Genomic DNA, 14,439 nt, shown 5'->3' with positions numbered 1-14,439 from the left:
CACCGATACAGTTCACCCTACAGTACTGCATGTCAGTGAGAAACACACAGATACAGTTAACCCTTCAGTACTGTCTGCCAGTGAGAAACACACAGATATAGTTAACCCTACAGTACTGCATGTCAGTGAGAAACACACAGATAGTTAACCCTGCAGTACTGTATGTCAGTGAGAAACACACCGATACAGTTAACCCTGCAGTACTGTATGTCAGTGAGAAACACACAGATAGTTAACCCTGCAGTACTGTATGTCAGTGAGAAACACACCGATACAGTTAACCCTGCAGTACTGTATGTCAGTGAGAAACACACCGATAGTTAACCCTGCAGTACTGTATGTCAGTGAGAAACACACCGATACAGTTAACCCTACAGTACTGTATGTCAGTGAGAAACACACCGATACAGTTAACCCTACAGTACTGTCTGCCAGTGAGAAACACACAGATACAGTTAACCCTACAGTACTGCATGTCAGTGAGAAACACACAGATACAGTTAACCCTTCAGTACTGTCTGCCAGTGAGAAACACACAGATATAGTTAACCCTACAGTACTGCATGTCAGTGAGAAACACACAGATAGTTAACCCTGCAGTACTGTATGTCAGTGAGAAACACACCGATACAGTTAACCCTGCAGTACTGTATGTCAGTGAGAAACACACAGATAGTTAACCCTGCAGTACTGTATGTCAGTGAGAAACACACCGATACAGTTAACCCTGCAGTACTGTATGTCAGTGAGAAACACACCGATAGTTAACCCTGCAGTACTGTATGTCAGTGAGAGAAACACACAGATACAGTTCACTCTACAGTACCGTATGTCAGAGAGAAACAGAGACACAGGTTTAAAAAAAAATTTAAAAAAAAAGTTTTTTCTGAACTATCAACAACAAAATGTAAAAGCAACCCAATAGAATTAAATACAAAACAACACAAAACACCCCAGTGACCCCCTCCCCCTATACATAATTAATAAATTAAATCCCGCCGAAACACATAGCAAACATAGCAAATATATACACCCTCTCAGATCCCCCAGTCTAGACAAACAAAAATAAAATAGAACACCCCCCCCCCGGATTGCTGCTGCTGCTGACCATTGTCCACCGTTCTGCCATGAAGTCTAAGAACGGTTGCCACCGCCTGAAAAACCCTTGCACCGATCCCCTTAAGGCAAATTTCACCCTCTCACACAGACACAGTTAACTCTATAGTACTGTATGTCACTGAGAAACACACAGATACAGTTAACCCTACAGTACTGTATGTCAGTGAGAGAAACACACCAATACAGTTAACCCTACAGTACTGTACGTCAGAGAGAAACACATCGACACAGTTTAAAGAAAAACTTTTTTTATTAGAGTTTTGCAAAATATCAACAACAAAATCTAAAAGGAACCCAATAGAATTAAATGCAAAACAAATCAAAACACCCCAGTGCCCCCCTCCCCCCTATATATAAATAATAAATTAACACCCGCCAAAACACATAGCAAACATAGCAAATATATACACCCCTCAGATCCCCCAGTATAGACAAACAGAAAAAAAAATAGAACCCCCGCCCCCCCCTTTCCCCCCCGGGTTGCTGCTGCTGCCGACTATTGTCTACCGTTCTGCCAGGAAGTCTAAGAATGGCCTGAAAAAACCTTGCACCGATCCCCTTAAGGCAAATTTCACCCTCTCACACAGACACAGTTAACCCTACAGTACTGTATGTCAATAAGAAACACACTGATACAGTTAACCCTACAGTACTGTATGTCAGTGAGAAACACAAGATACAGTTAACTCTACAGTACTGTATGTCAGTGAAAAACACGAGATACAGTTAACTCTACAGTGTTGTATGTCAGTGATAAACACACAGATACAGTTAACCCTACAGTACTGTATGTCAGTGAAAAACACGAGATACAGTTAACTCTACAGTGTTGTATGTCAGTGATAAACACAGATACAGTTAACCCTACAGTACTGCATGTCAGTGAGAAACTCACAGATGCAGTTAACCCTACCGTCCTGTATGTCAGTGAGAAACACACTGATACAGTTAACCTTACTGTACAGTCTGCCAGTGAGTAACACACAGATACAGTTAACCCTACAGTACTGTATGTCAGTGAGTAACACACAGATACAGTTCACCCTACAGTACTGTATGTCAATGAGAAACACACAGATACAGTTAACCCTACAGTACTGGACGTTAGTGAGTGAAACACAGATACAGTTAACCCCAAAATATTGTATGTCCGTGAGAAACACACAGATACAGTTAACCCTACAGTACTGTATGTCAGTGAGAAACACACAGATACAGTTAACCCCAAAATACTGTAGGTCCGTGAGAAACACACAGATATAGTTAACCCTACAGTAGCGTATGTCAGTGAGAAACACACAGATACAGTTAACCCTACAGTCCTGTATGTCATTGAGAAACACACGGATACAGTTAACCCTACTGTACTGCCTGCCAGTGAGAAACACACAGATACAGTTAACCCTACAGTACTGTATGTCAGTGAGAAACATACAGATACAGTTAACCCGACTACTGTATGTCAGTGAGAAACACACCGATACAGTTAACCCTATTGTACTGTTTGTCAGTGAGAAACACACCAATACAGTTAACCCTACTCGACTGTCTGCCAGTGAGAATCACTCAGATACAGTTAACCCTCCAGTACTGTATGTCAGTGAGAAACACACAGATACAGTTAACCAGATAGTACCGTACGTCAGTGAGAGAAACACGCAATACAGTTAACCCTACAGTACTGTATGTCAGTGAGAAACACACAGATACAGTTAACCCAAATACTGTATGTCAGTGAGAAACACACCAATACAGTTAATCCTATTGTACTGTATGTCAGTGAGAAACACACAGATACAGTTAACCCTACAGTACTGTATGTCAGTGAGAAACACACCAATACAGTTAATCCTACTCTACTGTCTGCCAGTGAGAATCACTCAGATACAGTTAACCCTCCAGTACTGTCTGCCAGTGAGAAACACACAGATACAGTTAACCCCAAAATACTGTATGTCCGTGAGAAACACACAGATACAGTTAACTCTACAGTACTGTATGTCAGTGAGAAATACACAGATACAGTTAACCCTACTCTACTGTATGTCAGTGAGAAACACACCAATACAGTTAACCCTACAGTACTGTATGTCAGTGAGAAACACACAGATACAGTTAACCCAACAGTACTGTATCTCGGTGAGAAACACACAGATACAGTTAACCCGATAGTGCCGTATGTCAGTGAGAGAAACACGCAGATACAGTTAACCCTACAGTACTGTATGTCAGTGAGAAACACACCAATACATTTAACCCGATAATACTGTATGTCAGTGATAGAAACACGCAGATACAGTTAACCCTACAGTACTGTATGTCAGTGAGAAACATACAGATACAGTTAACCCTATTGGACTGTATGTCAGTGAGAAACACACCAATACAGTAACCCTACTCTACTGTCTGCCCGTGAGAAACACACAGATACAGTTAACCCTACTCTACTGTCTGCCAGTGAGAATCACTCAGATACAGTTCACCCTCCAGTACTGTCTGCCAGTGAGAAACACACAGATACAGTTTACCCTACTCTACCGTATGTCAGTGAGAGAAACACACAGATACAGTTAACCCGACAGTACTGAATATCAGTGAGCGAAACACACCGATACAGTGAACTCTACAGTACTGTATGTCAGTAAGAAACATACTGCATCCCACCCCATGCTATTGTTAAGTAATGGGTTCAGAGACATTGCAATTAGTTGTCTCATTTATGTTATGTATCCGTTAATTGTCACTGATATGTAAAGGGGCTTCAGGCGGCCTCTGTCAGGTGATGTATAGTTAGAGTTTTGTGCAAAGTCTGTCGGAATGAAATAAATGTGTGTTTGTGAAAAAGGAACGGAACTTTAGACTCTTGATATCACAGCAACTAAAACGTCTAACAATTGGTAGCAGAGGATGGTTGCTGTGTAAATGTGGATCGTTGAAAGATACAACTTTTCCAGAGTAAACCAAGGAGTGAAAGAGAAATGAAAAAAAAAAAGGGATATATGGCTGAACCGAGTATAAAGATGGCTGGATATGACTATCCTCCCTTATTTTCTGAAAGGGAATCGCACGACCAATGGAGAAGTGCAGTCGTTATGTGGACTAAAGTAACTGCTTTGGGAAAGAGAAAACAAGGTATGGCATTGGCTCTTTCTCTACCATATGGCAGTAAAATCCGAAACAAAGTGATTTCTGAGCTGGAATTGGAAGAGTTAGACTCAGAAGAAGGTCTGGAGACTTTATTACATTATATGGATAAGATGTATAAGAAAGATGACTTGTTAAGTGTATGAAGCATGGTCGGATTTTGATAAGTTCTGGAAAATGGAGGATATCTCCATGGAAGACTGTATAATGGAATTTGGCAGACTATATAAAAGTCTGCAGAAACACAACCTGGAATTTCCACAGTCTGTGTTGGCCTTTAAATTACTTGATGTGGAGATGCCGGCGTTGGACTGGGGTGAGCACAGTAAGAAGTCTTACAACACCAGGTTAAAGTCCAACAGGTTTGTTTCGATGTCACTAGCTTTCGGAGCGCTGCTCCTTCCTCAGGTGAATGAAGAGGTATGTTCCAGAAACACATATATAGACAAATTCAAAGATGCCAAACAATGCTTGGAATTACTTGACTGTGCTAGAGTGAGCAACATGGATATGCTCCTGGTTTTGACAGGAGTTCAGTTTACTTATAAGGCTACCTTATTCGAACAGATGACAAAAGCTTTACAAAGGTTTCTGGGGAAACATTAGATTCCGATCGCTCTGATGACCTAAATAGGTCAGCCTGCAATAAGGCAGAATATGGAAGATACACTAACAGGATGGTGAAATTGTACGGCTACGAACAGGGCTCAAGACTATAGAAGGAGACCGAGACAAGGAAATTATGAAGACGGAAACCCAGTTAGAACCTACAGTAGGAAGATGAACCCCAGAAATGCACGGGGCATGATAAATCGATGTTTTCGATGTGACTCTCAATACCATTATGCTTTCAACTGTCCAACTCATTATGATAGAGTGTTTGAAGTGACACATGACACGGAAGAGTCAGAAGAGGAAAAAGATAGTGAACAGAAAGAAGCATTGTCCTATTGACAAACAGTTTTACGCCGGTAATGAGGGTGTTGGTTGCAGGATCCTTCAACTGTGCTGTATTGGTCAGTGGCTGCACATCTACTGTGTGTGGAATTGACTGGTTAAAATGTTACCTGGACTCTTTGAATGCTGAAAATCGTAACAAGGTTAAGGAATTTGAAAGTTCCACAAGTTTCAGGTTTGGGGATGATAATACTCTGAAGTCGCTGAAAAGAGTGCTGATCCCTTGCAATATTGCTGGAGTGAATCATTTCATTAGCACAGATGTTGTATCAAGTGAGATACCTTTGCTTCTGAGCAGACCGTCGATGAAGAAGGCACACATGAAATTGGATATGGAACAGGATAAGGCAACAGTTTTTGGAAAGACGGTGGACTTACAATTTACACAGTCGGGACACTATTGTATTCCATTACTGACAAATAATATTTCAAGTAGAGTGGTTAAGGATGTGTTAATGGCAGGTGAAAATGGGACTTTAGCTGATAAAAAGCTTGTGGTATTAAAACTGCATAGGCAATTTGCACATCCGTCTCCTCGGTGGCTGAAAAATTTGTTAAAGAATGCAGGGGTAACGGATGACGACTATACTAAACTGATAGAACAGGTTAGTGACCGCTGTGAAGTTTGTAGGAAGTACAAAAGGACACCAGCACGACCGATAGTAACCCTACCTTTGGCCGGGGATTTTAACGACATTGTGGCCATGGACCCTAAGATCTGGGATAAAGCAAATAATATATTCATTTTGCATTTTGTAGATTTAGCAACCAGATTTAGTCAATTAACGATTGTACGAAGTAAAGAAAAGAGAGTAATTCTGGATCAAATCGTGGAAAAATGGATAGGGACAGGAATGGGTCCACCGGCAAAATTCCTTCCGGACAATGGGGGAGAATTTGCTAATGATGAGTTTAGGGATATGTGTGAAAACATGAATATCAGAGTTATGAATACGGCTGCAGAAAGCCCATTTAGTAATGGTGTCTGTGAAAGAAATCATGCTGTCATCGATGACGTGCTGCGGAAAATTTTCGCAGATCGACCAAATTGCAGGCTAAATTCAGCTTTAGCATGGGCAGTACATGCAAAGAATTCATTGCAAATGGTTGGGGGCTATAGTCCTTATCAATTAGTGTTTGGTAGAAATCCTAAAATTCTGTCCATTTTGGATGACCAGCCTCCAGCTTGGGAGGGGACTACAATTAGCTCTGGTTTTGCTGAACATTTAAATGCATTACACAGCAGTAGAAAAGCTTTTTTGGAAGCAGAAGTTTCTGAAAGAATTCACAGAGCTTTATGACATAACGTACGGCCATCAGATGCCGTTTTTCAGCGAGGAGGCATGGTATACTATAAGAGAGACAATTCTAATGAATGGAAAGGCCCGGGGAAGATCATAGGCATAGATGGCAAAACAATTATTTTGCAACATGGTAATCAAACTGTTAGGGTCCATTCATCAAGGATAATGGGTACAGATTACAAATTTTCAAATTTAGACAGGGCAGACAGACATGACGAGGTACCAGAGTCATCTGGTACGCATGTGTTACAGAACTATGAGGACCAATTAACTTATATAGACAGGGTGCGCGATTCTCCGACCCCCCGCCGGGTCGGTGAATCGGCGGCGGCTGGCGTGAATCCCGCCCCCACCGTGTCCCGAATTCTCCGCCACCAGAGAATCGGCGGGGGCGGGAATCGCGCCGCGCCGGTCGGCGGGCCCACCCCTGGCGATTCTCTGGCCCGCGATGGGCTGAAATCCCGCCGCTGTCAACTATCTCCCGCCAGCGTGGATTCAACCACCTATTGAACGGCGGGAGCAGGCGGCGCGGGCGGGCTCCGGGGTCCTGGGGGGGGTGGGGCGACGGGCGATCTGGCCTCGGGGATGCCCCCACGGTGGCCTGGTCCGCGATCAGGGCCCACCAATCCGCGGGCGGGCCTGTGCTGTGGGGGCACTCTTTTTCTTCCGCCTTCGCCATGGTCTTCACTGTGGCGGAGGCGGAAGAGACCCCCTCCCCTGCGCATGCGCGGGGATGCCGTGAGCGGCTGCTGATGCCCCCGCGCATGCGTCGCCCGGCGAAGACCTTTCAGCACTGGCTGGCATGGCGCCAAAAGCCTTTCCCGCCAGCCGGCGGAGCGGAATCCACTCTGGCGCGGGCCTAGACCCTCAAGGTGAGGTGAGGACTTAGCCCCTAAAGGTGCGGAGAATTCCGCACCTTTGGGGCGGCCTGACGCTGGAGTGGTTCCCGCAACTCCATTACGCCAGAACCCCCCGCCCCGCTGGGTAGGGGAGAATCCTGCCCAAGGTTTCTGTGGAGGAACACAACACTTCTGATGAATTAGAACAGGCCATTTTTCCGAAAGGGCAACTGCCAAAAGTTGGTACAAAAGTGACATACTTGCCTGAAGGGTCTAGTGAATGGAAGGATGCAACTGTTATTAATAGAGCAGGGAAGGCCACTGGAAAGTATAAACATTGGTTGAATGTACAGCATTCAGGGGAAGGAGTCAAGACAATGGATTGGGAAAATGAAGTTCAAAAATGGAAGGCACAGAAACGCAGTGCCAGTTCAAATAGTACATCGGATAGTGAACAGGTCCACAGGAAAAGGTCGAGAACTATTGAAAGGACATCCCACAGCAGAAGGGAAAGATCAAGCAGTAGCAGTACAGAACGAGATACCAGGCGGGAGAGGGGACGTAGTTTATCAAGATCTCGGAACATGAGTAAGACTACGAATACTAATAGGAGTAGAAGCCTACAAGCACGTGAGATTTTGGTGGCTTCAAATAAATTAGATGAAAAAGTTATCAAAGAAGCTAAACAGCAATTTGGGGTATACACGGAAGTACCGGATAGGGGACAAAGAGCTCTATCTCACAGATGGATTTGCACGGAAAAAGTTCTTCAGGATGGAACTTATAAGGCAAAGGCCAGGCTTGTGGCAAGGGGATTTGAAAAAAACTTAGAAGATCAGGATTTAAGGGTAGACTCACCTACAGCAGGAAAGGTTATTTTAAAGATCTTCTTGGCTCTATTAGCCACAAAGGCATGGGAATGCAAATCTATAGATATAAAAGCTGCCTTTTTGCAGGGGCATCAGCTCCAGAGAGACACTTTTCTCCGTCCTCCTAAAGAAGCAGCTAACACTGAAGGGGTACTCTGGAAGTTGAACATATGTGTTTATGGATTAAATGATGCATCTAGAGTCTGGTATTTTTCGGTAAGGTCAGTTTTGTTAAAGTTAGTCTGTTGCCAGTTGAAAGCAGATCCTGCAATGTATAAAGGAAATCTTTCTGGCAGTTTTATGATGCATGTCGATGATTTTTTGTGGGGTGGGACTAGTGATTTTGAAGCTATTGTGATCTCTGGTTTGAGGAAAGAATTTGGGGTTGGAAGTCAGGCTTCCGGTGCATTTAAATATATTGTGTTGCTAACTTTGCCTTAGTTTAACTGCTCTGTTTTATCACCTTTGCTCTTGAGTCGCCAGGTATCCTTTTTAAAAAAAAAAAAAATTTATTAAAGTTTTTTAACACAATTTTTCTCCCTTACAAACAATAACCCCCCCTTCGTAACAAAAAAAACGTGAAATTGCGCAGAGCAAGATATATACATAGCAAAATTATATATTTACACAGCTTTGTGCACTGGCCCTCACGCGTACGTGCCAGTTTCCCCAACCCTTCATGTTATCTCTTGCTCATCCACCCTCCCAGGCAGTCCCCCCTTCCCCCCCCCCGGCCCCCCCCTCCCAGGACGTCCCCTCCACCCGCCCCCCCCAAGGTTGCTGCTGCTGACCGACCTTCCTCTAACGCTCCACGAGATAGTCTAGGAACGGTTGCCACCGCCTGTAGTACCCCTGCGCAGACCCTCTCAAGGCGAACCTAATCCTCTCCAACTTTATGAACCCAGCCATATCATTTATCCAGGCCTCCAGGCTGGGGTCTTCGCCTCCTTCCACATTAGCAAGATCCTTCGCCGGGCTACTAGGGACGCAAAGGCCAGAATGCCGGCCTCTTTCGCCTCCTGCACTCCCTGCTGTGAAATGAAGAGTCTAAAGTTCTTGTTCCTTTTCACCAAACACCCTTTATTTCACTTCCACAGCCTCTGCACAAAACTCTTAACAACACACCACCTGCCAGAGGCCACCTGAAGCCCCTTTACATATCAGTGTCAATTAATGGATACTTAACATAAATGAGACAACTAATTGCAATGTCTCTTCACCCATTACTTAACAGTCTCCCCTTCCTTGGAGAAAAAAAATAATTAGGTGAAAACAAAATTTCAAGAAACTCAAAACACACATGATGTCCCCCCCCTTTTTTTTGTTTGGACGAGAAAGAAAAAAAACAGTCACAGAAACAAATGCCCTTCATTAACAATATCCAAAAGTGTCTGTGAACTCGCCCCTCTTTTCGTAAAACAGTCTGACAGTTGATAGCTCCTGTCAACCCATTTAATTTTTGTTATTTCCCCTCTGTCCAACATCTGCTTCAAACTTGCGATGTCTATCCGTAACCTCTTTTCATTGACACTTTTTGTAGAGTACACATTTTCCCACAGGGATTTATTGTCAATGTGACAATCAATAGGCATATTACCCAAATCCCCAATCCCAAAATTTCTGTCAATATCATACTTGTATAAAAAGCCATATCCACCGCCTCGACAAGGCTTAACGTCTCAGCAGCCAAAGTGCTTTTTACCACTCTCCTTATTTTCTTTGTTTCCCACACAAGTGGGCAACATTTACCATTGTTCCCCAAAAGGAAAATTATAAAACCTCCTGCGCTTGAAACCCCATCACATAAATTTCCGTAGGACGCATCACTATAAACTATGAGTTTAAAGTGCTTAAGGTCACCTAAAACCGGGAACTTCAAAACACGCTCCTGCATTTTTAGTTTGGCCAACGCTTTATTTGCTCTTATTATGTCTTCCACTTTGGGATCATTCATTTTTGTACTCAACTCTAAGACATCAAAACTCACGTCCGGTCTAGTCTGTCTACCTAACCAGTTCAGTTGCCCAATTAAACTTCGCAGTTGCTCTTTTTCTATCTTTGAAACCATTGTGTCTTTTTGTGAAACTCGGCCATGACTAATTGTTATTGGGGTGATGCTTTCCAAATACGATTGATGACGTAAAGTTGTCCCTAACTTAGTCTGTCCAATTTCCAGTCCAAAATATTTAAATGCACCAGAAGCCTGACTTCCAACCCTGAATTCTTTCCACAAACCAGAGATTACAATAGCTTCAAAATCACTAGTCCCAGTCCACAAAAAATCAGCCTAACTTTAACAAAACTGACCTTACCGAAAAATACCAGACTCTAGATGCATCATTTAATCCATATACACATATGTTCAACTTCCAGAGTACCCCTTCTGTGTTAGCTGCTTCTTTAGGAGGATGGAGAAAAGTGTCTCTCTGGAGCAAAAAGGCAGATTTTATATCTATAGTTTTGCATTCCCATGCCTTTGTGGCTAATAGAGCCAAGAAGACCTTTAAAATAACCTTTCCTGCTGTAGGTGAATCTACCCTTAAATTCTGATCTTCTAAGTTTTCTTCAAATCCCCTTGCCACGAGCCTGGCCTTTGCCTTATAAGTTCCATCCGGAAGAACCTTTTCCGTGCAAATCCATCTGTGGGATAGAGCTCTTTGTTCCCTAGCCGGCACTTCCGTGTATACCCCAAATTCACTCCAACTATGCAATTCTTGCTGTTTAGCTTCTTTAATAACTTTTTCATCTAATTTATTTGAAGCCACCAAAATCTCATGTGCATGTGGGCTTCTACTCCTATTAGTATTCGTAGTCTTACTCATGTTCCGAGATCTTGATAAACTACGTCCCCTCTCCCGCCTGGTATCTCGTTCTGTACTGCGACTGCTTGATCTTTCCCTTCTGCTGTGGGATGCCATTTCAATAGTTCTCGACCTTTTTCTGCGGACCTGTTCACTATCTGATGTACTATTTGAACTGGCACTGCGTTTCTGTAGCCTCCATTTTTGAACTTCGTTTCCCCAATCCATTGTCTTGACTCCTTCCCCTGAATGCTGTACATTCAACCAATGTTTATACTTTCCAGTGGCCTTCCCTGCTCTACTAATAACAGTTGCATCCTTCCATTGACTAGACCCTTCAGGCAAGTATGTCACTTTTGTACCAACTTTTGGCAGTTGCCCTTTCGGAAAAATGGCCTGTTTTAATTCACCAGAAGTGTTGTGTTCCTCCACAGAAACCCTGTCTATATCAGTTAATTGGTCCTCATAGTTCTGTAACACATGCGTACCAGATGACTCTGGTCCCTCGTCATGTCTGTCTACTCAGGCTAAATTTGAAAATTTGAAATCTGTACTCATTATCCTTGATGAATGGACCCTAACAGTTTGATTACCATGTTGCAAAATAATTGTTTTGCCATCTATGCCTATGATCTTCCCTGGGCCTTTCCATTCATTAGAATTGTCTCTCTCATAGTATACCATGCCTCCTTGCTGAAAAATGGCATCTGATGGCCATACGTTATGTCATAAAGCTCTGTGAATTCTTTCAGAAACTTCTGCTTCCAAAAAAGCTTTTCTACTGCTATGTAATGCATTTAAATGTTCAGCAAAACCAGAGCTAATTGTAGTCCCCTCCCAAGCTGGACGGAATTTTAGGATTTCTACCAAACACTATTTGATGATAACCTTCTGCAACCATCTGCAATGAATTCTTTGCATGTACTGCCCATGCTAAAGCTGAATTTAGCCTGCAATTTGGTCGATCTGCCAAAATTTTCCAAAGCATGTCATCGATGACAGCATAATTTCTTTCACAGACACCATTACTAAATGGGCTTTCTGCAGCCGTATTCATAACTCTGATATTCATGTTTTCACATATATCCCTAAACTCATCATTAGCAAATTCTCCCCCATTGTCCGTGAGAAATTTTGCCGGTGGACCCATCCCTGTCCCTATCCATTTTTCCACGATTTGATCCAGAATTACTCTCTTTTCTTTACTTCGTACAATCGTTGATTTACTAAATCTGGTTGCTAAATCTACAAAATGCAAAATGAATATATTATTTGCTTTTTACCAGATCTTAAAGTCCATGGCCACAATGTCGTTAAAATCCCTGGCCAAAGGTAGGGTTACTATCGGTCGTGCTGGTGTCCTTCTGTACTTCCTACAAACTTCACAGCGTTCACTAACCTGTTCTATCAGTTTAGTATAGTTGTCATCCCTTACCCCCGCATCCTTTAATAAATTTTTCAGCCTCCGAGGAGACGGATGTGCAAATTGCCTATGCAGTTTTAATACCACAAGCTTTTTATCAGCTAAAGTCCCATTTTCAACTGCCATTAACACATCCTTAACCACTCTACTTGAAATATTATTTGTCAGTAATGGAATACAATAGTGTCCCGACTGTGTAAATTGTAAGTCCACAGTCTTTCCAAAAACTGTTGCCTTGTCCTGTTCCATATCCAGTTTCATCTGTGTGCTTTCTTCATCGATGGTCTGCTCAGAAGCAAAGGTATCTCACTTGATACAACATCCGTGCTAATGAAATGATTCACTCCGGCAATATTGCAAGGGATCAGCACTCTTTTCAGCGACTTCAGAGTATTATCATCCCCAAAACCTGAAACTTGTGGAACTTTCAAATTCCTTAACCTTGTTACGATTTTCAGCATTCAAGAGTCCAGGTAACATTTTAACCAGTCAATTCCACACACAGTAGATGTGCAGCCACTGTCCAATACAGCACAGTTGAAGGATTCTGCAACCAACACCCTCATTACCGGCGTAAAACTGCTTGTCAATAGGACAATGCCTTCTTTCTGGTCACTATCTTATTCCTCTTCTGACTCTTCCGTGTCATGTGTCGCTTCAAACACTCTATCATAACGAGTTGGACAGTTGAAAGCATAATGGTATTGAGAGTCACATCGAAAATATCGATTTATCATGCCCCATGCATTTCTGGGGTTCATCTTCCTATTGTAGGTTCTAACTGGGTTTCAGTCTTCATAATTTCCTTGTCTCGGTCTCCGTCTATAGACTTGAGCCCTGTTCGTAGCCATGCAATTTTGCCATCCTGTTACTAGTGTATCATCCATATTCTGCCTTATTGCAGGCAGACCTATTTGGGTCATCAGAGCCATCGGAATTGAATGTTTCCCCAGAAACTTTTGTAAAGCTTTTGTCATCTGTTCAAATAAGGTATCCTTATCAGTAAACTGAACTCCTGTCAAAACCAGGAACCTATCCATGTTGATCACTCTAGCACAGTCAAGTAATTTAAAGGCCAACACAGACTGTGGAAATTCCAGGTTGTGTTTCTGCAGACTTTTATATAGTCTGCCAAATTCCATTATATAGTCTTCCATGGAGATATCCTCCATTTTCCGGAATTTATCAAAATCCGACCATGCTTCATACACTTAACAAGTCATCTTTCTTATACATCTTATCCATATAATGTAATAAAGTCTCCAGACCTTCTTCTGAGTCTAACTCTTCCAATTCCAGCTCAGAAAGCACTTTGTTTCGGATTTTACTGCCATATGGTAGAGAAAGAGCCAATGCCATACCTTGTTTTCTCTTTCCCAAAGCAGTTACTTTAGTCCACATAACTACTGCACTTCTCCATTGGTCGTATGATTCCCTTTCAGAAAATAAGGGAGGATAGTCATATCCAGCCATCTTTATCCTGGGTTCAGCCATGTATCTTTTTTTTTCCTTCTCACTCACTCCTTGGTTTGATCAGGAAAAGTTGTATCTTTCAAACCTTCACATTTGCACAGCAACCATCCTCTGCTACCATTGTTAGACGTTTTAGTTGCTGTGAAATGAAGAGTCTAAAGTTCTTGTTCCTTTTCACCAAACACCCTTTATTTCACTTCCACAGCCTCTGCACAAAACTCTTAACAACACACCTCCTGACAGAGGCCACCTGAAGCCCCTTTACATATCAGTGTCAATTAATGGATACTTAACATAAATGAGACAACTAATTACAATGTCTCTTAATCCATTACTTAACACCCCGTGCTGTACCTGCTCTGGGAGTGTTTGATGGGGATAGTGTAGAGGGAACTTTACTCTGTATCTAACCCCGTGCTGTACCTGTCCTGGGAGTGTTTGATGGGGACAGTGTATAAGGAGCTTTACTCTGTATCTAACCCCGTGCTGTACCTGTCCTGGGGACAGTAT

General features: G+C 42.7%; 1 protein-coding gene across 1 annotated transcript in view; it reads left to right on the top strand.

Moving 5' to 3' along the window:
- Positions 1 to 14,439, top strand: part of osgep (O-sialoglycoprotein endopeptidase) — a 120,280-nt gene that overhangs the window by 39,939 nt on the left and 65,902 nt on the right. The window lies entirely within an intron of this gene.

The sequence above is a fragment of the Scyliorhinus torazame genome, chromosome 22, assembly GCF_047496885.1.
Source record: "Scyliorhinus torazame isolate Kashiwa2021f chromosome 22, sScyTor2.1, whole genome shotgun sequence".
Lineage (NCBI taxonomy): Eukaryota > Metazoa > Chordata > Chondrichthyes > Carcharhiniformes > Scyliorhinidae > Scyliorhinus > Scyliorhinus torazame.
The sequence above is the reverse complement of the archived record's forward strand: the minus strand, read 5'-3'. Positions and strand labels throughout refer to the sequence as shown.